The 27014-nt window shown below is 36.9% G+C and overlaps 1 protein-coding gene across 1 annotated transcript in view; it reads right to left on the reverse strand.

The window, feature by feature from the left end:
• FRS2 (fibroblast growth factor receptor substrate 2) overlaps positions 1 to 27014 on the reverse strand; it is a 50025-nt gene that overhangs the window by 14738 nt on the left and 8273 nt on the right. The window contains exon 2 of the mRNA XM_033057113.1: positions 2267 to 2372. The gene's annotated coding sequence lies outside the window, so the exon portion shown is untranslated. The remainder of the gene's footprint in view (positions 1 to 2266; positions 2373 to 27014) is intronic.

Here is a 27014-nt window from a genome sequence, read left to right on the forward strand (position 1 = left end):
TATCTTCCAGTCACATGTAATAAAAAAAAAATCAACGTAGATACTAAAATATGATATTTAATTTAGATTGACAGTAAGGAGTGGCAACACTGAGCTGTTCAAGTCCTACCAATAACTGAACTTGAGGTTACTACCAAACACACTTTTTTGATTTGTCACCTTAATTTCCATGGTAGCAGCTTGGTGGAAAACAAAACCCCACCGACCACTTATTGTGTGAGATTTTAATTTTTTAAACCAGCCTTTTACACAAGGCTACTATCAGGATTCCAGTTCCACCTAAATGAGCATTCCCTGGCTCAGGAGCACAGCACTAGAGAGGCCCTAGAAGCCCTGGGCTGTAGCAGGTTACCAGGCACAGGCAGCACAAAGAGCCCATATGGCAATCTTGAGAGGCTGCCCTGGCTTTGGCAGCTCCTGGGTGGAGGCGTTCCAGGCCTGCAGGGAGCCCTGTGCTGGCAGCCTCGCAGTGAGGCTCTGTGCTTCCAATTTTGAAAACTTCCCACATAGCACTGTATATCAAACTATGTAATCAAAGACAAGGGAAGGAAAAAAACCTACATTCAACACAAATATTTTAAAACTTGGGCTTTTTTTATTTCTGTTAAGTTCCATTTGGATTAAATTGTGTTACAAATTCTCTTTAAAACAATAAAACACTCAAGTAACACTGAACAGCATGGTTAAAGTAATGAAATCCAAAAAACCACCTTGCTATTTTTGGTAGTTAAATTTAAAGATTTCTGTGTGTATGGCAAAACTTTCACTAAACAGTATGATAAAATGTTGACAGAATGAAATCTCGCCACTTGTTGTTTCACCCTCTACCACCATGAAAAAGGGGTTAAGTCTTATATTTCTCAAATGCAAGAAAGTCTGACAAAAGAAAACTTAACCCATTTACGTCATCTTTATACTGGACAGGAACTAAAATTTCCACTACACAAATGAAAAATGGGGCAAAATCCTGGAAGAGAGTTATTAAGTCAGCAAGAGATATGACATTAGAAACCAAGAGGAAAGAAGACAGAATGAGTTGGTAAGTTTTCCTGACTAGAGGGGAAAAAATACAGCGTCATCTTAAGAAAACCATGACTTGGTTTCTAGACAGGCATTTTTATTAGCATGCAGCAGCAGTATCCATGTAGCATTTTAGTCTGCTAAGGGATGAGGTGCAAAGAATACACTGAAGAGCAGCTAACTCTTCTACTTTTTTTGATCAGAAAAGCCACCCAAAAGAGATACTCCTAACTCTAGAGACTGTATAAATCAGCCACCAAGAACCCTCCACAGAAGTAACAATACTGCTCCAATTAATTCAGTCATAAAGAGGCAAAATACCAGACACCTAATCAAAATCATGTATTCTTTAATAAAATTTCTGACCATAACATGCAAACATGCATTATATTGACAAAGATTTTTCCCCAATTCAAAATGAAACTGGGGGTTGCTTGTTTGCTTCTACTGTTGCAGAAAGAAGCTATGCTACACACAACAATTTTTTTTTTTTTTTTGCATTGTGAAGTTTTGAAATTTTTATAGTAGTAGTAGTAGCAGCAGCAGCAGTAGTAGTAGTTGTTCTTCTTCTTCTATTTAGAAAGGGAGATACATGTAATAACACCCGTTCCTGATTTCCTACCCTGGCACCCCACAGTGCCTCACTACAGCAATGTTCTGATGTTGTGCCACTGTGCTATTTACCCTGAGAATCCCTTGCTATGAAGAGAACAGGTGACAATAGCCTCAGTGCCGATTAACAGTGAATACTCTGGTCCATACAACGTAGCTGCATATGCCTCTAGCAACCTTCAGGCACAAATACATGCACTTAATAAAGCCCAAACTTATACCTCCTCAAATGTTCTATAGTGCAAATAGAACTATATAGCTGCATGCTGTCAGTATCAGACTTTTTATGCATTAAGCATGAAATAACTGACCAAGTCTGCTGAAGACAGGTGCCTGCTTCTCTAAAATCCTTTAAAAATACCCCAGAACTTAAAATGCAAAGCACTTTGGAGGAAAAACTTGCAAGAAGAAAGCTGTAGTATATGAAGATGCTTGAGGCCCAGACTCAGGAACAACAAAGAAAGGGTATGAAATCAATAATCATACAAGTTTGTTATTTTGTCTTAAATATGTTATAATATTAGTATTTCAGAAAACCAAGAACCAAAATGCTGCTTCAAAGGAGAGATGTGAGCCAAGGCTATGAGGAAGAAATTAAACAGCTAGGGAACTGGCAGAATTCAAAATCACTCACCTAGATTTGGCCATTAATATTCCCACCCTCTGCTGTAGCATCGGGGCTTCTGTCATACTCAAAGTGTCATGCTGTCTTGTCACAGAACTAAACATTGGACCTAGAACTAGAAAGGTAAATAAAAATGTCAAACTTTTTTTCTTGTTTTTAAGATGCCATTTAATAAATTAACAAAAATACAATGCTTCTGTTTATAATTATTTTGTGAGTATTATGTCAAGCAAGGTCTTCATGATGTTTTAGGGAAGACTGATCTCTGAGTTGCCCTGGCATTTCAATGCCTTGGAAGAAAATAATCTGGCATTCCTTTCTGCAGTGTAGCCTGTCACACTGGGGACTCATTTCATTGCATACCCAATTCAGTGTGGAAATGACAGATGTGAAGCTCCTGTTATCCTCAGTGTATACCAAACCAAACCAAAGCATAGCAGACAAACAGAAGAACACGTACAACTCACTCTGTTTAACTCCCACTTGCTTATCCTACTGAACACACACAAATGCTGACTTGTATGACTAACACATCACCTTTTCTTTGCTTCCCTCCATGATTCTTGCTCCATGACATGAACCATAAATTGCTTGCTTTTACTTCCCCACCCCCTGGATTATTCTCACACGAGCTATCCACTCACATTTAACACTGAAAGATAACTGCTGTTTCCATCATGTTAACAGCTGGCAGTCTCTGTTCTCTGTAAAACTGCCAAATAAACACTTGAAGTTTCCTTTGATGCTGCTTATTAAACTCAATAGAAAGGCTAATTTCTCAGAATAATACTTTATTATTATGTCTTTGCAAACTTCTTTGAGACCACTGCAGCTTTGCTTATAATTTTTTTGCTGCAATTCTTTGTATTCATCACCTGTTCCCCATCTTGCCTCTGGATTAACATAATTTTTGCATAATATCACATGTAATGCAGTCCTAATTTCATCCCAGGTCCTAGGCATGATTATTCCAGTTGCAGAACCCTCTTACTTGTGAAGGGATTGTGCAAGAGATAACCAGAAATTCAACACTGGCAAATGCAAAAATAACACCCCTAGCGAAGGAGCTCTATCTGTTAGGAAAGATCAGTCACAGTCATGCAGTCCAACAGAAAGTCTAGCTAGACAACTATCGTAAAGCAAATGAAACAAAACTGTTTGGAAAGACTTAAAAGTGCCAAAGCAAAAATACAATTCTATTGTATGAATCCATAGTGTACCCACAGATGTAGTAATGTATGCCATCAGACGGAGTAAAAGCAGAAATATGCTACTTAGATGGCTCAGTCTGAAAAAAAGGGAGCACACAGAGCAGAAAGTATGAGTACAGAATTACAGGTGACAAAGAGAAGATAAACAAAGCACAACTATTTTCCAAATGCAACCATTGGGAAACAACAGTTGACATTAATTCCCCCCCTATTAAGGGAGGGTTCAAACACAGAAAAATTTTTTGCACATGGTCTGCAGCTAAACTTCGTGATCTACAACGTCTCGAGGGAATTAATTCCAAAATTCTAAAGATTCAGAAAGTAATTGGACAAATGCAAGCTCCATGAATAACTTTTAAACTCAAGGATGTCATATCTGGCTCAAAAAGTCTCTAGGGTGCAGATACTTGGAAGAGTCTTAAGAAATTATCATTAAAATGTTTCTTCTTACTATTCCCTTGCGTATGTATTTACTATTGGTTGTCTGAATTTACTATTTACTATCAGAAACAGGATACTGGACGAACTGATACTTCAAATGTGAACTGATAAAGCCATTCTAATTAATAGACATGGATGACATCAACTCAGCATAAATTTGTGAGCGCTCTGCCGTAAGACATTAAAAAACGGAAATAGTTAACAACTTATACTGAACTTGAAACTAAACCCTAGATTTCACAAAGGTACCGAAAGGTAAACTTATTGAACTGGTTGGCAGAGATGTATTTTTGCATACAGTTGTGTACCTATCCCTCTGCAAGCTCAAGCTTTGGCTATGGAATGGCCCTACCCAATCTAGCTGGTATTATTAAACTGTGATTTTTGTCAGGTTAGATTTCTGCTGGCTTAGCGTATCAAAACAGCTAGCAGACAGTCTAGCAAGCACCAGGGCCAGTTCGGGACAGAATCACAACCTTAGATTCATCTAAGTTTTCAGAAAACTCACCCAGCTTTCAGAAAAATTAGCCACTTCACTAACTACGGGGATTGAAGTTTACCAGATTCCCTGCTAAAATTTTCAGAACAGGAGAATGAAGAGAGGGAGCAGAAAACCTGACCCACCCACTCCGGTGAAATCTTAGGAGGTAGTCATTAGAGAAATAGTTTTTTTAAAATGTTCATAGGCAAGCAGGTATGTTTGCACTGGTCTTTACCTTGTTTTTTTCTAGCACAGTTCTAAACTTCTTACATGGTTTGGTTACCTAAAGCACACTAGTCTATTTCAGTTACCTAAGAATGATTCTTAAACAATCTAAACAGAGTTTTATAGTGGATTAAAGAAAGCACACAAACTTGCAGCACCTAGCTTCTTTTAAATGTAAAGCAATAACAAAATTCTCCAAGCAGTTGCTTCCAATTACAAGTCGGCTATTTACTCAGTTTGGGACTTTCTTAAATTTTCCCAGATTGCAAAATATTTACCCAAACTTAAACATACAAGAAGAAGTAGACATTTGCACAGTCACAACCCTAAGTTATGTCTACAATGTCAAATTTAGTAGCTGTAATTTCCCATTCACAAAGCATCAGTGGTGGTTGGGTACAGCCATGCAAGGAGGGGGAAAGGGATGGAGAATATTTTCTGCTTCTCCCTAAGACATTTATTACTGGATTGCAAGGTAAGAATCCCACGCAAGACAAACCAGGAGCAGCACAGGAGTGAAAGGAACTGCAGTAACTTCACTAAGATTTATTACTTGTCTTTGTGAAGTAAAAGGTGGCTCTTTCCCTCACAGACCAAGCAGGGCCAACAAGTTATGCTAACCTCTCAGAAGTCGAGGAACACAAGTCATCAGCATAAACAAGAGTAGATACTTTAAAAAGAACACCACAATCAAAAGCTTGTAGATTTTCTAACTTTTGCAATTCTGCAGTCTCCCCAGGCTGGGAAAGATCCCAACAAGCTGTGCATTCCCCTTGCGCAAGAAAGGCCACACGGACATGCTGCTATCATACTCCTCATTTGCTCGCAGTCACCCCATTCAAGTCAGCTCATGGTCGCAAAGCCATCTAAAAGCCGGTTTTAACTCAGTTTTGCATGTTCTGGTTACAGAATCAAACATTAACTTTGGGAGATATTTTCTGTACACATAAATTCCTCTTACAGACCTCCTAAAAATCAGGGAGGGGAAAACCTGAACCATAGCACACCTCAGAAAAGGCAGGGAGAAGCAAGGGTGCCTTGTCTGTTAACCCATCTTTGCACAGTCTTTTCAAATGACAAAGTGGCTTTCCAAACCACTAGCTTGCCACAGTGCTAGGTCCTCAGTTATGTCTTTCCAGTTAGTATGCAAGAAACAGAGTCCAAATGTTGGTTGTCTAAACTACATCTAAACTGGACACTAGGAGTAAATATCACAGTGTGCCAGACAATTGAACACACTGAAGGAGGCAAAACTAACTTGGATAACTTCCTTCCAAAGTTCAAAGTTCCTGGCCCTAAGAATTTGAATGTCCACATTTCTAGAGGGATTGAGAGAAATATCCCAAATTTAGTATTACAATGACCATCAGTACACCTGCCCAGTACATCCCGCAATCTCACAAACAACTTGGAAATACTTGAAGAAAACACAGCCAAATCCCTACAGATATAACTCATTTTCTCATCTCAGTTTTTGAGCACTTGTTGACGTCACCGTTTTTTTCTAAAGCAAGTGATAATTTCACCCAGAAAGTGTTACCTCTGAGATTAAATTGAAAGTGAGACTATAAATCTGAACATTTCAGGTTATACATAGAAAATTCCTAAGTAACTCATTATACCCTCTGCTCATTAACCAGAGTAGTCACTACAGCAAAGCAGCTTTCAGCTTTCCACACAAAACAAACTTTGTTTGAAAATGTAAGACAGCAAACAGACAATAAGAGAAACCAACTTACCATGTAAAAAAAATGTTATTTAGTAAGACAGCGACTGTTTTATTGGCATGCTATTCATTTCAGAATATAGGTGAAGGATGCTGGAAGGTAAGGCAGTCGGTCCTCTGAATGTTGCTGGTAGCTGAAAACTGCCCATTTCACAACTGGCTAATGACACAGATTAAATGCATAACCTCTGTACCTAATGTGATATATCCTGGGTCTTTAGAGTCATGATGTAATCCATACCGGCAAATTCTACATGATTTAAGAATCCTGGTATCCTACTCTGACTTAAAATAACCCATACTTTGACCTGTTTATTTTGGCTAGCATATCTTCTCTGCCATGAAGCCAAGTTTTTCAACTGGAACACAAAACGTCTCTGGTACACGGGACTCCCACACACCAGACCTCACATGTACATGTGACATGAAGCACCAAAATAAAGCTAGTAATTATTGAGGGTGGCCTTAAAACCCAAGAGTCTTATTTCTCCAATAGTCAAAAAAAGGACTTCTTTGCTTTATAATTACCAAAAGAAAAAAAAATAAAATCTATACATCAGCAAAGACTGACCTGAATGTTTGGAGACACAACAGACAAAAGAGGTGCCAAAGCTGGAATGTTCTCCCATGGAAACACAGGGGTTTCATGGCATATGAGTATTCAGAAGAACAGGGAGAAATCCATGAGAAATACAGCAAAAGAAGCCCAAAATGTTCTCCTTGCCTGCCCACGCCTGCCACCATCATTCAAATCTACCCAGCTTCTTTCAGGTGTTTTGGAAGGCTCTTGCCCTGCACAGTCTGACAAACAACAACGTTACAACAATTCACACCCAAGAAGCAAACGCATTTTGGGAAGAAGATGCTTTAATAGTAAAGGAAACTGAACTAAGGTCAGACACAGTCCTTGCCCTTCATCCACTTGGCAGTGATTACTAAGAAAATTAATAATGAAGGTACCTTAGTACCTTAGAAGGATGAAAAAAGCAGTACTAACAAACCTTAACAGAGTTAAAAACTACAGCAAAGGAGATCCAAGAAGAAACTAAACATGCTGAGAAATAGTTTGGTGCCGCTGGCTGCAATTAGGGAAAACAAAGTACGAAGGGTTGAGGTGAAGTTGCAGAATCTGGTTTATAACTTTGCTTATGCTAACAGGTGGAGTTCTCCCTCAATATTTTTATTAAATGAGCATGTTGTCAGACTTATGATTAAAACACAGTAATAAACGTACACCCCTTTTCTCTCTTTAGCCCTTTCCAAAGGAAAAAAACAAAAACAGAACAACAAAATTGACAGAACCCAAGCTAAACTGTAAAAGCTTTCTGGCTCCAGTGAAAACAAAATTATTGCAACCACACACCAGCTTGAACAGACCAGCTTGCCATTTCAGTGCAGTGCCCTCAGAGCCCTCTTTGAACACGTCTTGAGGAGGCTGATGCAGGATCACACCAGAACTCGCCCTCTCAGCAGCATTCCTTTGCCCGCACCTTCTGCTGCTGCCAACTGCCTGCTCCTCAAACTCACAGATTTTCTTTTCTTCTTGCTCCCGCTTTTTAACACTCAGGTCACCTCACAACTTGACCTGTTTTGCTGTATACATTTCCATATATTTGGATTCAAAATGAAAAGCAGTTGTTTATTTTATATTTATTAGTGCTGTATAAAAATAGCCAATATAATTTAATAAAACTAAAATGAAATAAAATGAAACAAAAGAAAAGCAAACTTGGAGTCTTGTTTGTTTAAACTCAGAACTAGACACTGATCTTGAAGAGTCATTATGCAAAAATTTGAAATGGTATGCTACTATTAAATTAATTCTCTACAGCTCTCCTTAAAATTGTTCATTTCAGCAAAATGCTCAAATTTAGGTGAGATAGTTAAACATTTGCAGGAACACAGTTCAACAGTAAATCCTTAAAAAAACATGCTCATTCTGACAGAAAAGCTCTTATATTCACCACAATTACCACAGAAGTGAAGATTAAAGACCAGGTCAAGTAGCTGAGCTAAGATGAGCAGAGAGAGAACTGCAGCAGGCAGCAATGTTGTGCCAGCACTAAATACGTCACGGCGTTCAAGACCGATTTATTTAACTCCAATCCTACGCCTCTCCACTTTGCTCTAGCATGACATTCTACAAACTGCATTCCCTTATCCTGAGGTGTGCTACCTCCATACTTCGGCCTATCCCAATGCAATATAAAGGGTAATCACACATTTCATTCAGGTACTAGCTTGGTACAACTGATGTATTCAACACACGGACACATGCAGCCTTAAACGGAGTTTCAAATTTTCACCTCCATGTATTTTGAAAACTCTAGGTCTTTAATGAACATGAATCTTGAACAGGAGCACAAAAGTTGTTTGCTTCACCATCCCCAGTAATCCCTCAGAGGATGTGGGACATTGTTGCTTGCTCTACTCTTTAATCACTCTCCAAGAAATGATCCTCTTACTCTAAACTTCCAGAGAAACAAGACTTATGTTTTACTTGGTATCATTTTTAAAACAACTTACACACATGCAAATATTTTTCAATTTCTTAGTAAAACAATTTCTCCAGATCCACACCACCATATTGTTTTCTGTGAATGTCTGCCAGATTAACTGCATCCTTTTAAAAGAAATAGGAGAACATCAAACTCCAAACATGACATTAGGTTAAACAAGCAAACATTATAAATTATTTTATTCTTGGAAAATCTGAATGTCTTTTAAAACATCCTCTAAGGACTAGCATATACTGAAAGCATCGTTTTTACACAACAATAAACGAGCAGAAATGGGACTGAACTTTTAAGACCTATGCTATGGAAATGCTTTTTGGATACAGGATCAAGGAATAAGGCAAGGAGATAATAAAACATAGTGAAAGGCTACAATAATTAAGTAATGGGGCTCAAGAAGAAGAGAGAAACTAGCATAATTCTTGAAAAGGAAGCCTGACTTGAAATTGTTTAAATAGTGAGTCAGTTCTCCAATATTTAACCACAAATGCCTCCTACAACTTGAGGCCTGCAGCTCCTGCCAAGTTTTCAAAGCCAGTAAAGTGCCAAATCTTATAATTAAGCAAATGGCATTGAGTTTATTTTTTGTAATATTTTAATCTTTGAAATACTGTTTGTTCAAACATTTTAGGAAGGGTTAAGTTCTGCTTTTATGTTTTTGACATGTTTTACACACAATTCGCTAATACATTAATAGAAACAAATCTGGAAAGCCTACGAGTTCTTTCTTACTGAAATGTTAAGCAGAATCAGTAAGAAATTATCAAAACTGAGACCATGCCACTGTGTTTTATTAAAATAAAAAAATAAACACAGTATGTATATAATTTCAGTATGTATTTTCAATATGTGCCCTTCTTCATCTATCCATTGGTTCCACTATCAGCAAGTTCTTAGCACTTGGATACAAGGAATCTGGCCTTACCTGAACATCAAGCTTTTATATACAGTTTTTATTTCTTAGAAAACTGACATTCGAATCCTCCCAAGATCTCATTAGAGTTATTTAAAAAATAGCTTGCCTTCTTTATTTACCAGTTTTCCATTTTCCACACAGAACTCTTCCCATCACTTTTGAAAGGCTCACAATTTTCTCAGTTCTGTTTACATATCTCCTCATGTGCTTCTTGTACATTTTTTTCTTCCCACTTTAAAGAGACACTATAATAATCATTTAAACTTAGCTACCCTATGGCCCCAAATTGTTACACAAAAAGAGAAATATTAACAGCAGCTAGTTACACCTCTAATCAAAACTATGCAGATTGTTCACTGAAATAAAACCCACAGTCTTAGGGTATCCTTTGTCACCAGTGAACTGCATTTGCCAAAAAACAGGTTTAAATTAAATTTATTTTCTTTGTATTTACAGTGAAGAAGAGCATAAAAACATTTAGTTAATGTAGCTTATTTTCTAAATCATGGTAACTTGATTGCGTAGATGTCTGTCAGTGCTTTGGGTTACAGCAACTCATTAAAATTCTGATGGTCAGGATGTGCACAGCAGATTTAAGTAAAATCCGATTATAATCACACTTATGCATCCAAGCAATTATTTTCTTCTTTCATTGTTGAATCTCTTACAGTCAATTTTTTTGTAAATAAACAATTACAACTTTACATACAGTAATTTCATGACCATAAGGCGCATCAGACTATAAGGCGCACCCCCCAGTTGTCAGCAAATTTCGCAACTTTGCAGATCATATAATGCGCACCGGACTATAAGGCGCACTTCTTTTTTGCAGCGAGGAGCTGCGCAGCGTGCAACAAAGTAACGAATTACTGGCAGGTGCTCAATTTGCAAACATTTTTCAAAGATCAGTGTAGCCTTTAAATGCAGCCCCAGGCGCCCTCCCCGTGCAGCGGGCCCCAGCACTCCCGCCCATCCCCGGCATCGTCTGGCACGGCTCACGGCTCCCACCGCGCAGCTTTGCCACGGCTGCAGGGGCTGCGTCGGCACCGGCGCCGCTTTGCCACGGCTGCCCGGGCCGCGCTGCCGCTGCTCCAATGCCACCGCCAAGCGGGTTGTGCTCAGGGCTGTTGCGGGCTCGCACTTCTCATTCCCCCCGCGCCTGGGCCAGGGCTGCCCGGCTTCTCGTTCCCCCCGCCCCCGCACCCGGAGTGGCGCTGCCCAGATTCCTGTTCCGCCCGGGCCAGGGTTGGCGCTGGCTCCCTCCCTCCCCGCGCAGCTCCTGCCAGTTGCAGCCACCCGCTCCCGCCCCCCCTCACAACTCAGCGCTCCCGCGGCACTGCCCCCCCATTGCAGCTCACACTTCCGGTCTGGCAAATTTTGCAACTTCGTCCATCATATAAGGCGCACTGGACTATAAGGCGCACTTCCGGGTTCGAGGGAAAAATTTAGTCAAAAGGGTGCGCCTTATAGTCGTGAAATTGCTGTACTTCTTTGTTAGTGATTTAACACCCTCCCCATTAGTCTAGTTGATCCAGGCCCTAACAACTACTTTCCTGTCTGAGATGGAAGCCACTAAAAACTAGTTTGATCTACTTGTACAATGGAGAGCAAAGTTTCATTAAGCAAAACAACCTTTAGTCATAGTCCTCTATAATTAACACACCTAAAAGGTTACTTCCTTATATTATACTTCCATGTACAGACCCATTTAGGGTCTTATAAAATGTGTCCTTCTTGATCACTGCTGAAACACTACAGAAACATCTGTGGTAGCCTAGTTCTCTCAATACAGAGTCCTACAAAGCTTTATTCTGTTGTGGATGATTTAGATCACATTTGACAACTGCTGTTCACATTTTGTTCTAACAAAGAATAAACTTACCTTTTTATAGAATCCATATTGTCTGCTTTGTATAACTGTCCTTTTAGTATTTTAAAGAGTTACAAAAGTAATACTAGGAGAATATGTATCAACAGAAGTGTGGATGTCAGTGTGTGCATGTGCATGTCAATATCCACACAGCAGAACAAGGAGCAGGACAAAGATTAAAGCTTAGCCTGCCCTGGTAAGGAAGAGCATCATTCCCACAGGAGTGCTCCCAGCAGCAAGGCCTGATCAGAACAACCACCAGTGGAAGAGCCTGCAGCCTAACACAAGTTTGCATCTTACTATGTATATTGTTCCTTCTCCTGTTACCACATCCCCAAAGCAGAATAATAACGCATATTTAAGACAGAAAATTAACAGATGTCCCTCTTATGACTCATGGAAGTTGAAGATTGAGAAGAGCGTATCACAACATCTCATGATGATTAAAGCATCATGATCACACAAAAATCATTTTGACATTACCAGTCAAATGCTAGAGATGTCATTAAGATTTTACAGCTTTTTTCTTGTCCCGTGTCACTCACAAGGGATCCTGGCTAAACCACCTGGGCACAAGTGTGGCTGCATGGTAAGCAGAGTGCAAGCAAATTAAATCTGACAGAGAATACATCTCAGGTAACTTAAAGATCAAAGAAACAAATATCATCTTGCCTACCATAGGATCTTGCACTGAATTTTGTGGTGCCATTCTTCCTAAAAAGATAAAAATAAATCTCTGATTCTTATGGAAAAATAACTGTCATAGAACCACTGGTTTCATTACACAGTTAGCCTGAGTAACCCTTTGCTCTCTTTTACTTTTCAACATAATAATAAATTGTATTATAAGAATGAACATATGGCTTGCAAATCCTGCCACTATTTAGAATTCCTCAATACCATCAGTTGTGAGCCTCATTATTTGCTACTATTTACTTTTTTTTTTCCCCTGGGTCACCTTTTGGAATTTCTATTACCAACTCTATTTCCCGGAAGAGTATGGCCTGGGATTGCAGCATTTGAGATGGTGGGAAAAGGGAAAAAAATAAAATCTGATTTTCTTCCTCTTTTTGTAAAATTTAACTCTTCCCAAAACATTACTGCAGCTTAATCTTCAGACACTTTACTGGTCCATATATTTTGATTGAAAGACGGTTTGAACAGTGAAGGTACCCATTTTGAAGAAAGGATGTTTACAACAAAATGAAGTTTTTCTCACCAGAGAGAACAAATAAATATATATATATTCATTAGAAGTGTGTGTGTATATAAATATATGTATACATTTCTATTGAAACAAGTCCTTCCATAAGATTCCTTCTATTAACAAGTCTGAATAGGTATCATTTAGAAAATAATTTCTGTGGGAGGTTTTTAGGATTAAACTGTCGACTTTGCGTGCCACATGCCATTTAGAAATACTGGTACATTTGACTACACAGAAAAATCATTCACTTTCTTGCACTGAAATTCTCTATTGTCATAAGTGGCAGATATTTAAGGATAAAAATCAACCTTTTTGGATTTTCATAACATATACATGTTTTCTAATCAACAACTATAATGCTAGAATGTGTGCACTACATGCTCTCACAAAGCAATCATAACCAAGATTTGGATTCTTAAGTACCTATGAAGACTGAAAAAGCAAGAGTGACACAACTCAGTTTAAAAAAAAAAAAAAGAAAAGCCTTCTAAATGAAAGGCCTAAAGACATGCCCTGAACTTTCTCAGTGCAAGCACAGTAGCCTTAAGTTTCAGCCTCAGACAAACCTCACACACCTCTTCTCCTTGGCCATGGGGAATTCCAAGCACTGCAGAGTGTCAAATATCACCTGAAACATTGCAACCCTCAAAGCCTCCATACAGATGTTTTGTTTCTCTACAACTGCATTCAGTGATAATCTCTGCATATGAGCTCATGCTAGCTATATGTTTCTGTACTATTTTGCGACTCAATCTTTTGTGCTGCAAATTTCGGTAACTTCTAGATAATAAAGAGGTTGATGTAGTTTAAAATACCACACTAAAACTCAGACTTTTGCATCTGGAAAATGAACTGATTTGATTTATAGCTAGCACGAACAAGCTTGCCCCTTGCCCATCCATTTTGGTAGCATCTGATGGCTATATTGAATGCCCAGTTTCTCTCATAAAGAATTAATTCTATAGACTGCTGAAGATGCCAAAACTTTACTATCATTACTAACCATGACTACATCAAAGCAGCACTCACACTACTCTGAAAATGCTATCAGTTACACAACAGGGTCTTGTCTTTACTTGGGACTGAAGTCTCCAAAATTTACCCTCCACAGCTACACAGTTTGTGCTTTTTTTTCCTGATGACATCCACAGTGGAAAACATATACATTTGAAGCCAGGGGTGCCACCATGTGTAGAGTACACTACATTGATTCTTCATATTTATATGATACTCTCTTTCACAAATCCCTGCACAAACTGATCACATTCTCATTACTGTATGCCAGCTGTGCTATTTAATGCATAGTGAAGTAGTACCACTTGGCAGAGCATGTTAGCTTATAAGGTCCAAACAGTAGCTCTGCTGTTAACTTTTTATTATTAAACTTCAAAAAAGCCTTGCAAACAAGAAACCAAAACAAACGGAATTCTGATGCTCTGAAAACCCTGCAGACCTCCATGTGAGCTGTCGATTCTGAGGCACTACTGGCTAAAGCAGACAAGTTGCCTCCTTTATGAAGAGTCCCTATTCATAAGTTAGCCACCATCTCCTAAACCAGCAATCCTCAAACTGAAGCTCACAATGACAAGGCTCATTTCATCTTCCCATCCCTCCTATTCGCCCCTGCAGTTCAAGCAGCTCTTTGTAGGAGGCAGTGGAGAATTACAAGGGGATAAACTGACTTAAGTTCCTCCTCCAGCTAATACATCTCTACCTAAATGTATGTAAAATACTATTTATTGTTACTGAGAATTAAAATACAAAATAATAATAAAAGCCCATAGTTACTTGAATTCCAGCTAGAATATTTTACTCAGAAATATTTTTGAGAAATATTCCTTTCTAGAAATATTTTTTCAGTTACCCATCACTTCCAAACATCAGCAGGTCACTCATAACTCCTATTTGCTCTGGGTTAAAAATAATCATTGTTTTCCTTGCTCAGCTATTTTTTAACCTGGACCAGCTTCCTGATCAGGTTCACCACATGAACACTCAAACACAAGTCAGGGGATGGCACAGTTTACACTGACTGCACCACAAAGATAAATGCTCTTTGAAACCATGCCTACAGATACGTCTTTGTAAGGATGTTAAGGAATCAGTCACATCTCACTGTCAATGAAAAGTCATAAAACCTGAAAGAAAGGACAAAATAAAGAAAAATTCAGATTTGAATTAAAAATGGATACCAGTCCAACACAACAATTATCTAGAAGAGGATAGATAAATTTAGTTAGATAGTTCAATCAGCCAATTTGCTGCTTCAGAGTATTAGAAGTCTACCCAAAAAGGACACAAATCCAGTCATTCACAGATAGTATGAAAGTATAGCCCTTTGTGGGTAAAAACTCTGCAGTCTCTAGCAAACCAGCACCACTTGTTTAAAAACGTGAAATGTAATATGACTTGGCAAAACCCCCATTTAAATAATAAGCCCATAAAGCTTGTTGGCATTTACTAACAAAAGAGTGGAAAGAAAACAAAATCTATTCTAATTCGTTCAATTCTAAGAACTAGATTTGTATTTTAAATGTAGTATTTATACGTGACTCAACATCTTAAACTAGGTTTCAAGTACAGAGGAACACAAGTAAAAAAACAAATCCAACAGATAACTGACTTACTAAGCCCCTTACAGGTTTAGTGTCTAGGTGAAAACAAAATGCAGAAATATATATAAAGTACTGATTTCCCCTGTTATATTTCTCTACTCCAGCTTATTAGCATTTCTGCAGAGAACTATATATATTATCAGCTTTTTTTAAATAATGGAAATCGCTTCTTATCACTGTTAATATTCAAGCCCCTGTGAAGTAGTTACAGGATCTTCTCACTCCCTATAGCACATTTCAGCTGCTCAGGGAAGTCCAAGGAATGATACACAAAAAGTCTAAACCAGCTACACTGAACTACGAAGAGGACTGGCTTTTACTAGCTACCATAACAAAATACAGTAATTTAAAAGTAATTTCTGCTGAACACCCTGCCACCTGAAACCCATGTATTTTATTGTGTGAAGAAATACAGTAATTTTTGAGGTGCTCTCTTGTGTATAAGAGACATGGGATACTACCAGATTCCTGAGCTGTTTTATCTCAAACAAGCTCTAGGATTAGAAGTTAGAGTTAATAAATATTTACACACAAAAATTATTGGCTACATGGGGAAAAAAGTTTACATTTCAAGATGAGATAACTTGATAGAATGTTTGAAAATGAAAAAACCTTTTAAACTCATTAATTATAAAAACTACCAAATAATTAAACACAGAATAAATACATGGTAATTAATGTCTGCAATAAGATGACAAGAAAACTGGTGGAGCTTTGATGTCTTGAAGAGCTCCAAGATCAAGGTCAAAGAACTTTCTGGAATACATAATTAGGTAGAAAGTTAACAGCTTGCAATAAATGGGTGAGATGTAGTGTCCTATCAGAACACAAAGGAGTCAGGATAGGTTCATGCATACTAGTCTTAGCAACTAATAATAAAGAATAAACACTGGCATTAAAAAATACAACCAAACAACAACAAAAAAATCCCTTTCTCCAATATTTAGCAACTTTCAAAAGCAGTTTCAGAATAAAAACTACATTTGAACTTTGCGCTAAAATATATTTCTGGTAAGAACTAAATTCTAGCATTAACACCATGTGACATACTAGACTGACATAAATTACAGAAGTGATTACTGAGGATCTTAAAAAATGGAACCATAGAAATAAAACCAGTAAACATTTTCAATACTTTGAAAATATGTGGATGTTTGGATAGGAAAATGACCATGTTTGCTACGTAGCAAAGCAACAAAGTCTGAAGTGTAAACTTTTAGGCTTCATTAATACAACTGGTACTTTCTTTGCAATCTCTTATAATGACTTTCACCTATTCACTAAAGGAGAAAATGGCACTGGACTCCCTTAGAAGAGGTTTTCCAGCAGCAAACAGCTCAGGTAACAATTTTATATGACAACTGACTCATATGATTACTGAACATAGTGTTTGTTCCTTTTCTGTCTACCTCAGTTACTTTTTCCTCTCTTTTCTACAGCACTTCATCTCCACATACATCTCTGCTGGCAAACACTCCAGAAATAACAACTGACCCTTCTGTACCAACTTAGAGGGGTTTAGTAAATCAGTAGGGTGATCAGTAATAATCACCACACTGCCAGTTATTCTGTCCAGTGAAAACCGAGTCAGATGGAGCCAGGTGGCAGAGCCAGGTGGCAGGACCAGAGGTAACGAAGACCAGGACCTTTTGTTTCCAGGACACTGGAAAGAATCTCTGAACAGCTCACTGATGTTCTTACCTATGTTGTCGTGAGGTTTTCTTTCTGTTACAGTCCTCATCTCAATTCCTTGCACCCTCTCCTCTCACAACACCTCATCTCAGTTATCTGCCTCTTTCTCCATTTTCTTTGTTCAGCTCATCCCTAGCTCGTATCTGGGAATTTGCTATCACCATTAGTGTCAATCTGCAATCACTTATATAATGTAGCTTTCTTGTATTGCATGTCTATCTTGCCCATTTAGACAGTACTCTAAAAAACAGTTGGTTTATACTGCAGCTATCACAGCAGATGTGACTGCAGCTGATCATTACACAGAATGTAAGAGACAAAAAAACTCTTTAGTCCAGCCACAGTTCCTTGGCAGGAACACCTCTACCAGTCTAAACTGGCATCCTCATTTTATGGCACAGTTTTTGTCTGTTCCCATGCAACGAAAATATTCTCCATCCAAGAACTGGCAATGAGCAGATCGATTTCAATTATGTTAAAACACTGTTACGCTTATAGTACAGTTTAAGTGCCTTGTACTTCATGCCTAATCTGTGTACAAGTTATGAAGGGGTTTCATGCGCAATTCTACGCTTACAGAGGTATTACCTGATGTTGTACTGCTTATAAGCCTTCTGACCCTAAACTGTAAAAGACACCAAACACACATTTCATGGGTACAGACTTTTAAAAGGGAAAGTGTACAGTTTGTCAGTAAACAAAGCTTCCTAAGAAACTACAGCTCAACTTTAAATAAAGTCAGCACAGTGCTGACAAACTTACTTTTTTATTTTTATGTTTAAAAACCTTCTCTGCAATAGCTCATGAGACAAGAAAAGAAAACATAATGGTGGAAGACCTTGACTCTCAAGACATGCGATGCCAATTAGTTTACTTTTCTTACAGAAACTTTGTTCTTAGAGATAATACAACTAGCAAGTCCAAAAGTCTGCATTTAGGAGACTCGATCATGTCCTAAATAGTAAATATTTTAAATATTACTTATTAATAAAGTATTTTAAATATTTTCTGTAACCATTTTTAGAGTTTTCCTCATACAAACTAAGGTAAAAGAGGCATCCCATCACAGTCTCACCTTTCCTTACAATCTGAAGGCTTAATAAAACAAAGTCTATATGGCAAAGAGAAAAGGTGAGTGAACAGAATATGCACCCATCAAACGTTTCACAAAACTTACTGCACGGCAAATGAAGTTGAGCACCAATCAGTACGGATTACACTGTAAATAACTAGTGAGAACTTTAATGAATAAATGGTCTTTAGGATGACTTATTTAATCCAAATTCAAAATAGTGAAGTGGTCTTGCTTATTTAGTCTATCCAGACAAAAACAAGAGTACGAATAGCAAAGCCAGATGTTGTTAATAATATCTAATTAACACCACAAGGTTCCTGCTGGTTCACTGCAACCCCAGAAACCTGGAGTTTCTGGTGTTTTCATGAAACCAGGATAGATAGGATGTTTCTGGGAAGAACAGAGAAAATAAGTGAACAGCTGTGTCTAATAATACCCCTCACATTCAGAAAAGCTACAGGTCAACATTAAAAATTTAAGTTTCTTGTAGTAATCTTTCAATCATTCCAAATTTAAAAGTGAGGAGAAATCCCAAATAATTGTGCATTTCAATATATTCTTCACATTCTGCATTTCAATATATTCTGCACGTTCAAGGACAACACTAATCTAGGCAGAATGTACCCAAAAGGTCAATTATTTTGCAGGTAGCAGTAAGTATTTAACCTGAAAAGGAAATACAAAGATTAAAAGAAAACATGTGCCTCTTCTACTCTTACAAGCTCATGTTAGTAAGGGCCAGGTTCTTTGTCAAAGATTTGAACATTACAGCCAGACAGCTTTCAAACAGCTGAAGCTGTGAAAGTTCTTTTGACCTTATACTCAAGATTAAAACTAAACTTTTAAACTTTTAGAAGTTTTGAGTTTCTTTTAAATATTCTCTTTCATAATTTAAAAAAAAACAAAACCAAAACAAAACAAAAACCCACACATGACATAAAATGTGTCCCAGAAGCCATATTTAAGTACCTGTGATACAGGAATGAATGCGAGGTAGGAAGAAGGATGTAAAAAAATTCCATAAACAGAAGAAACTCAGTTGTATTCCACTCAACATAATTTTCATTAAAGAAGTACTTTAACCACAGTGTTTGATTTTAGTTACATATAGGGAGTAATTTAAGATGACTGTACAACTTTAAAAGAAAAAAAAAAGGCCAAAAGCATGAATATTGGTAATCAAACAGTTGTGGAATGATCACTAAAGATTAAGTTGGGCTGCTCCATAAATTTTTACACTGTCAACCTCTGCTTGCTTGCCTGAAAAAAAACCAACTAATTTTTTAACACTGTTGTGAAATCACGGGGAAGTCCAAATGACTCAATACTAATATTTACACACCTATGTCCTACTCCTCTTGTTCTTCTTTATATGTTGACACCAAAGCCCAAAACGTCAAAAATAATTATTTGTAAAACTTGTAGTTTTCTCTACTGCAATTAGTCTACTAGAACTGACATAATAAGAGGTAAGAGGTAATAAAAAACCCAACTATTTTAAAACCAAGTCTATGTTTCTGAGGTAACACAAAGTCAGTTCATAACAAGGGTGCATCATTTCCTCATATGTATAGAAAACAGCTGTATATTTATCAAGCAGTGTGAAGCTTTCCTTTTGTAAATTTAAGAGTCATTGTGAGGTGGGATATTTTAAATTAACTCATTTTTTTTCTTTCTTAGAATGCTACTTTGTGTTCCCTTCAGCTGATCTGGAGGTGACAGCAGCCATATTCTAATCAGCCAAACAAGTTTCAGTCCCAGCTACTGCACTGCTCTTGCAGATCAAATGACCAGTGCCAACAAAAGGAAGGCTGGACCATGATGCTTAAGGAGAAATCAGACCCTTCTTTTTTCACAGTAGGTCACACTTCAACTATCTTAAAGTCATCATGAAAATAAAGCTTCGGTACAATCTAAAATGATATTACAGGAATTTGCTAAAATAAATTTACCTGTGTATCACTTCTACAGAACCCTACAGAAAATCTAACGGAAAAGAAACCGATCTGTAGCCTCTGAAATTGCTTTCTTTTAACATACATTATGCAAAGTTAAGTTCATAAAAAGGTGCAGTTAAGTGCAAAGTATAATCTGCTAAAAGTTGGTAAGAGTTTTATACCTACAAAGTACAGTATTTCAGTTGCAACATCAAAAATTGTATTGATAAGACTTATTAAATCGAGACTTACGCAGCTTCTTGGTATTTTATAACTTCTAGCAGTGCTACTTCTAACTTCCATTTACACTACAGTGTAAGTGTCAAAAATTCTGCACAAATACAGCTTCAAAAACTCCTAAACATTTAAGAACAGGATTAGTGACAATTTAACCAGTACAGATTTTCTGACAGAAGTGCACTTAATTTTGTATTTTGTTTAAAATAAGAACACAAAATCTCATTTAAGTGTACAAGTTAAGATTAAGCTCCTGAGAGTTAAGCTGTTTCAGCTGACTGATGGAAGTCATTCCCATCATTTCTCAAAAAGTCAACTACAGATATCAAGTTTTAAGTTATACTTCACATAAACACTCAGCATGAAACCTTTGGAAGTTTGTCATTTGCTAAACCTGATCACTAACGTATTCACCAAGCACAGCTCCAAATTGAAAGGTTTTTGTCCTCCTATCTGTGAAAGATAAATAGGAGAAAAAATAATTCAGAGCAAGAACACAAACCTTACGCCTTCACATTTTACATCTGATTTCTAATGACAGAGCAAGATAAATGATTTGCTTTCTCCTTACACTTACTACTGTCCTAGTTTACTGAATACCAGTTTAAAAACTTACTACACTACTCAGCTTTTAACTTGCAAGTTAAAAGGATATCTTTGAAATGATAGCTACGTATTGTCTGAAAATATTTTGGCACTGGCACAGAATCTGCAAAGAATAGCCCAAGCTTTAACTTAATTATCCTTTTACAAGAACTGTGGTTTGAGAAAATACAACAACTTCGTAAACATAATAATCACTAAGAGTAATTGCCTTTAGCAGTAATGTCCCAAAGCAAGTTTGGATATCCAAGATAAACCATGATTCCCATTCTTTCCCTCTGTACTTTTCAGTTAATATAAAAATTCAAAAGCAAATGAAAATGGTGTGTCTAACACTGTACAAGCAAACAAAACACAAGTTTCTGTCAGAGCAACATATTATCATCAATAATGAAACCAGTCAACAAGAGTATGTTACAGAAAACTGCAACCCAACAATAAAATCTGCAAAAGTTACAATATTTTTTAGAACAGAAAAAGAAAGGAACTGATGGAACTTTAGATGCAGTTACAGAACCAGTGTGAAAAAATCATTATGCTACTTACAGTGTACTTTAATCCCAGATACACTACCCACTTACTGCAACCCCTTTGTATATACTGGAAGACACCCAAAAACACAGAAGCCACTTATCCCTGCCTAAAAATGTTGCAGGTATTTTGAAAGCAATTTAGAACTAAGAAACATGATAACTAGCTAATACTAAGACAGTAAAATACTATAATTCAAATTCAAAGATCAGGATAAATTAAAGTAAGCACACAAAATTCCCAAAAATCAGGCTTCTTCCTAACTGATTTCATGTCTCCTTTCTTTATCAGTGCCCATACAATTCCATGCTGATTCACTACCTTACCCAGCTCCTACAACTTTTGTTTTAACCCACCAACCTTTAGGCTGCTCACCTATTCGAAATACTGCAAGTTTTCACAAGACCAGTTCTACATTTGAATTGGATGTGTTCTCTCTAATAGCTGATCACTAAAAGCAGCTAATTATTACTGTGTTTGTAAACGTATGTGCTTTGATACTACTGTACAACTCCAAGTAAATTACTTGACTGATCATTTTCAATATTATTAAACTAACATCCCTACACTTCTTCATAAATTCCAACCCATTTATGTCGACTATCTGAATATGCAGCTCAATTTCTATACATTATCCCCTAAACTACAGCAGGAGAAAACTGGTTTAGTTGGAAGTCAATACGGTTTAACAAGGATGACTTTTAATTTACTTTATTTCAGTCATTTTATATACATCTGTAACGTCTTGAGTGGGAAGCAAAATGTAGTGCAGAAGAGAAAAGGAGCAGTTATAAAACTTTTAAATAATACATGATAGAACCACAGGAAGATTATATTCATACCTTGTTTCTGCTATGCCTGCTAGTAAAAGCCTATAGTATGATGCAAGACGGGCTGCTGTCAAATTCTGAAACCTGCTTAGTGCTGCAGGCTGATATAAATTCTCCTGCGGCAGCAGTGACTTTTGCAGGCAGCCCTATTTCACCTTCAGACAGAACCATGAGCATATTAACTTTGCCCTTTCTAACAGCCCACACAGCAGCAGCATTTATCAATTAACTCTAGTGGTGTAATTTGTCTATTATTCAACCTAAACTGCATTAATTCTTGACTGCTGAGGCAATACATTTCGTCTGTTAAATTCACTGAACTACAACCAAACTGGATAGAACAAATTTGTATTGTTATGTTAATTTTCGCCACTTTTGTAACTCACTATGTATTGAAGCAAGAGCATATCTAGGCTTCCTTGATGCTTATGAGATAGCCTAAGAACAAGAAGTAATCATAGGATTCTAAGAACTCAGTCTGCTACTTGTGTGGTACTGTACATGACTCAATTGAGAGTTTCCCTAGGGAATCTTCTAAAGTGGACACTTTTCAGAAGTCTCATTACATTTTTAAGTGTTTAAAATCTCTGCCAAGTCACTGCTATAGACTTATGCCATCAATTGTGAAATATGACCTTAGTTGAAGCACATCTAGCAGCTTTGTTAGTTAACAAAAGCACTAAAATAGATTTATAAATAATGCTTAAAATCCATATGAAAAGCTGAAATGCACCACAAAACCCACTAGCACAATTCATTACATTAGGCACAGGTCTAATGTGTGCCTGTAAATGCACACACTTCATAGAGAAGCATTTATAGTTTTCTTGGAAATAAAATGAAGTTCTGGGAAGTAGCAACCACCTTCACCAAGAAGCTAGCCGATAAATTCACTGCAGTCACTAGGTGCCAGCCCCCCACCAAAATTCCCACCTTATTCAGGAGACAAAACACTGAGCCACTCACGAATCAGCTGCTAAACTGCTGCAGTTTACACCTCAATGGCCTCTTAAAGTAAACAAACAAAAATTACCATAAGGCCATACTGTAAACTCATTTACAAATAGTTTAATCAACGAATGTGCAACAGGACTGCAAAACTAACCATAGAAAAAAGTGCATTACCTGCCTCGAGATATGCCACCATCATTTCTGACTTAAATAACCCAAACCTACTGATATCCAGTTTAACTCTTAACACTTCACCCAAGTGTACAACTTCTGGGCAGAACTGTGTTATTCAAATAAATTCAACATATAGTTAGAGAAAGGGGGAATGATCTATTCTCTGTGCATCTGCACCAGCACAAAGCTTCCAAGCCTTGGAAATAAAGTGTTTCTATTAAAATACTTAAAAAAAAAAAAAAAAAAAAGGCCCTGGTCCCAAATTATACAGTATTTAGCAAAGAATAAAGGGTATCCAGCTTCTGGATTTCTGAGATTTTTGCCAAATTTCCATTTAACAATGGTTTTACTTTCACCACTAACATAAGAGTAATACATTCACAAATACAGATTTGAAGCCCAAAAATGTTTAAATAAAATCTGTTATTAGGATTAGCCTATCAGTAGACAGCTTTTAACAAACAAAATTTAACATCAAATATTTTTGGTTACAATTTTGGTAACAATTTTAGTAGCATTTTATTCACAACTCTAGACTTTGAAGAGAGCACTCCCTTATTTTTTCTAGTTTCACGTTCTTTTTACCAGTGGCTACATAGTTCCAAAGTTTCCTACAACTACCCACTTCAAAACATTCACACTGAAAGGTAATCAATTATGTGACCTGGTTGAAATAGTCTGATATTGGAATTAATTCACAGAAAGTCTTTGAAATGAATGTAAATCAAGACCTCTTAGAAATCACTGTAAGATCAGACCACAATACTTAGAAGTAGTATGTGGAAAAAAAAACACTTCTACTGTTCACCACTGCTAGACTTTATTATTCCATCATCAGAAGTATTCTTCTGTGATACATCCTTGTTTGAAGTCAAGATTACAGAAAGTACATTTCCCCAGCAAATTCAAGTAATACTGTTTCATACAGAATAAACCTAAAGTGTAACTATTTTATAAGCTCACTAATACAGTATGATAGGATCCAGCGCACCCTCCTTAAGGCACTGCTCGCTTTAAAGTCAGCACTGCATTTAGTCATCAATGCAAGAGCAGTCTGACATGTCACATAACAACTGACTCTACCTCTACTTATCAGCATAAAGTATCTCCTGGTAGTCAACTTTTAATCATTTATTCAGAGCTTTCCCCAGAGTGCAGTGCTTATCATTAAGTACTTTAGTCTGTCCTGAAGGCCTCAGTTGAACACTATTCTTCTCTTCAGACATCATCCTCCAACTTCAACAACTTCAAAAAAACATCCTTCCTATGGACAGCTTATAACCAGTAATGCTAAACTGATACAGTAATGGCACAATCAAACCTTCAGAGAGTTAGTTTTAATGTGACACTTCTGACAGTATTAAACTGCTTTTCACTTTGATATGAAACGATTTTAAGACCATACCATTTACAATTATTAAGTTACATCCATTTAACAAATAGCTGACATAAGAAATACGAACTCTTCAAGAGAAGTAAATTTAAATTTAGCAGACATACATGAAGTTGTGCTCTACAGGACTAGTGAATAGGGACTTAACAAAATAACAAACTCCAAAGCAGAAAGAAATAAATATTTATTAAGCAAATGTGCTGACACTTAGGGACTAAAATCATTACAAAAGAAAACACATTTGTGAAGGTCAGATGATCAACATAACACTGTAGCCAGAGAAAATCCAAGACAAATAACTTGAACTTTAGATTCTGAAGAGTACTTTGTTGCACTTTACTAGTAGAAATATTTCAAGACTCTAAGTGGTCATAAGTATCTTAAAATAAGAGTCATAACCGACACTTAAACCCAAAGAGTCCTGCAGAAACTAGAAGCTTATCTAAGTTTCTGGTATATGTTGTACCTCTGAGACAAAACTCACATTGCTCTAGAACTATAGAGCCACAGGACAAGCTGGAAATGCTCTCCCAACCTCTGTTATCAGAAAAAGTTCTGGAACTTAGGGAGGGAGAATATAAGTACTGCACAAGAAAGGTTCACCTTGTTACTAAAAAAAAAAAAAAAAAGGAAAGAAAATATTAAAAAATAAAAAAATATATAACAGTTCGTCTGAGGTCCAGCAATTTTTAGGAATGGAGTAGCAGGACTCACCAATTGGCATGTATTACTCAGAATTTCTCTAACTATAAGGACAACAATATTGTTAATACAATAAATAAATACCACAAAGCTCAAGCTTAGAGAACAATTTATTGGACTGGATTTAATATTAGCTTGTTCATTACTTTTTAAGGTCTAAAAAGTCTTAACTAAATGCCTTTTAATAATAAAGATTAACATAATGGCATCCTTCCTAGGAAAACTGCAAACACAGAGGAAGGTCTTTCAGGAACTGAATACCATCACCTAAAACTTGTACAGCAAATGATGAAAGAGACAGCTGCCAGAGAGACAAGAAGTCAAACATCTGAACATTTGTCAGTTAAATGCTTTTTGTAGCCCTAAAGTAGCGGACAACTATTTAAGAATTTAACACTTGACCAGTCAAGCTGCACAAATACAGTATAATCTGACAGGAAACATCCAGTTTAGTTTAGTACTAACCATGGTACACCTGAGAGAATTACCACTCTAACCATCACTACCGTGGTCCTTTTACATTTATGGCAGTATAAATTGATGAGTAACACATACACTGCATTCTCAATTGCAAGCTATGAAAGTCTACTCAGCAGATTTTAAGAGAAGAAAACATAAGGCAGCTGCCATGAGACAGAAGAGACTCACAATGTTGTAAGTACACTATCCTAAAACATTTGTAGGACACACAGCAAGCTATACATTAAAATTTGTTATTTTACCTATTATAACTAGTTTACTTTTTCATTATACTAGCAAAAAAACTCAAATTACAAGTAGCCACAGCAGTTTACCTTTCTCCAAAATAAACCCAAAAAAAGAAAAAAAAACCACAACAAACTAACAAACAAACAAACAAAAAAAGGCAAAACACAAGCCACAGAAACCTTGGGACCAAACCTATATGAAAAAAATATTTAAGAATGATTTGGCTTTCCTTAGTAACAAAAAAAAATATTACTTCTCTTAACATTAGCATTAGTTCTGCAATAAGTCAAGTGTATGACATAACACTTAATATTACTTTGATTGCCAGTTTAATTTAATTCTTATATTATTTCAATAAAAGCTGCAGATTATATCTGCATCACCAAAGAAACGTACCAAGTGCAGAAAACATATTTACTAACTGAAATCACATATGATACTGAATGTCCACAAAATATGACACTGTATTCACCACAGATTTTAAAGCATGCCACTGGGGCACTTTACTCCAAAGTAAAATCACTGGACAAATAAATCAGATTTAAAAGATATACGCTAATATACATTTCCCAAGTACCTGTAAGGAAAGATCCAAAGGTAACATGTATCCTTGTCTGCTTACATAGTTTAAAACATTATTTTTCTGTATAAGCAAAGAGACAAAAGGATGCTCTAATACCCAAGAAGAATGGTCACAGGTGCAGTCATTTTCTCTT

The sequence above is a fragment of the Catharus ustulatus genome, chromosome 4 (genome assembly GCF_009819885.2).
Source record: "Catharus ustulatus isolate bCatUst1 chromosome 4, bCatUst1.pri.v2, whole genome shotgun sequence".
Taxonomy (NCBI): domain Eukaryota; kingdom Metazoa; phylum Chordata; class Aves; order Passeriformes; family Turdidae; genus Catharus; species Catharus ustulatus.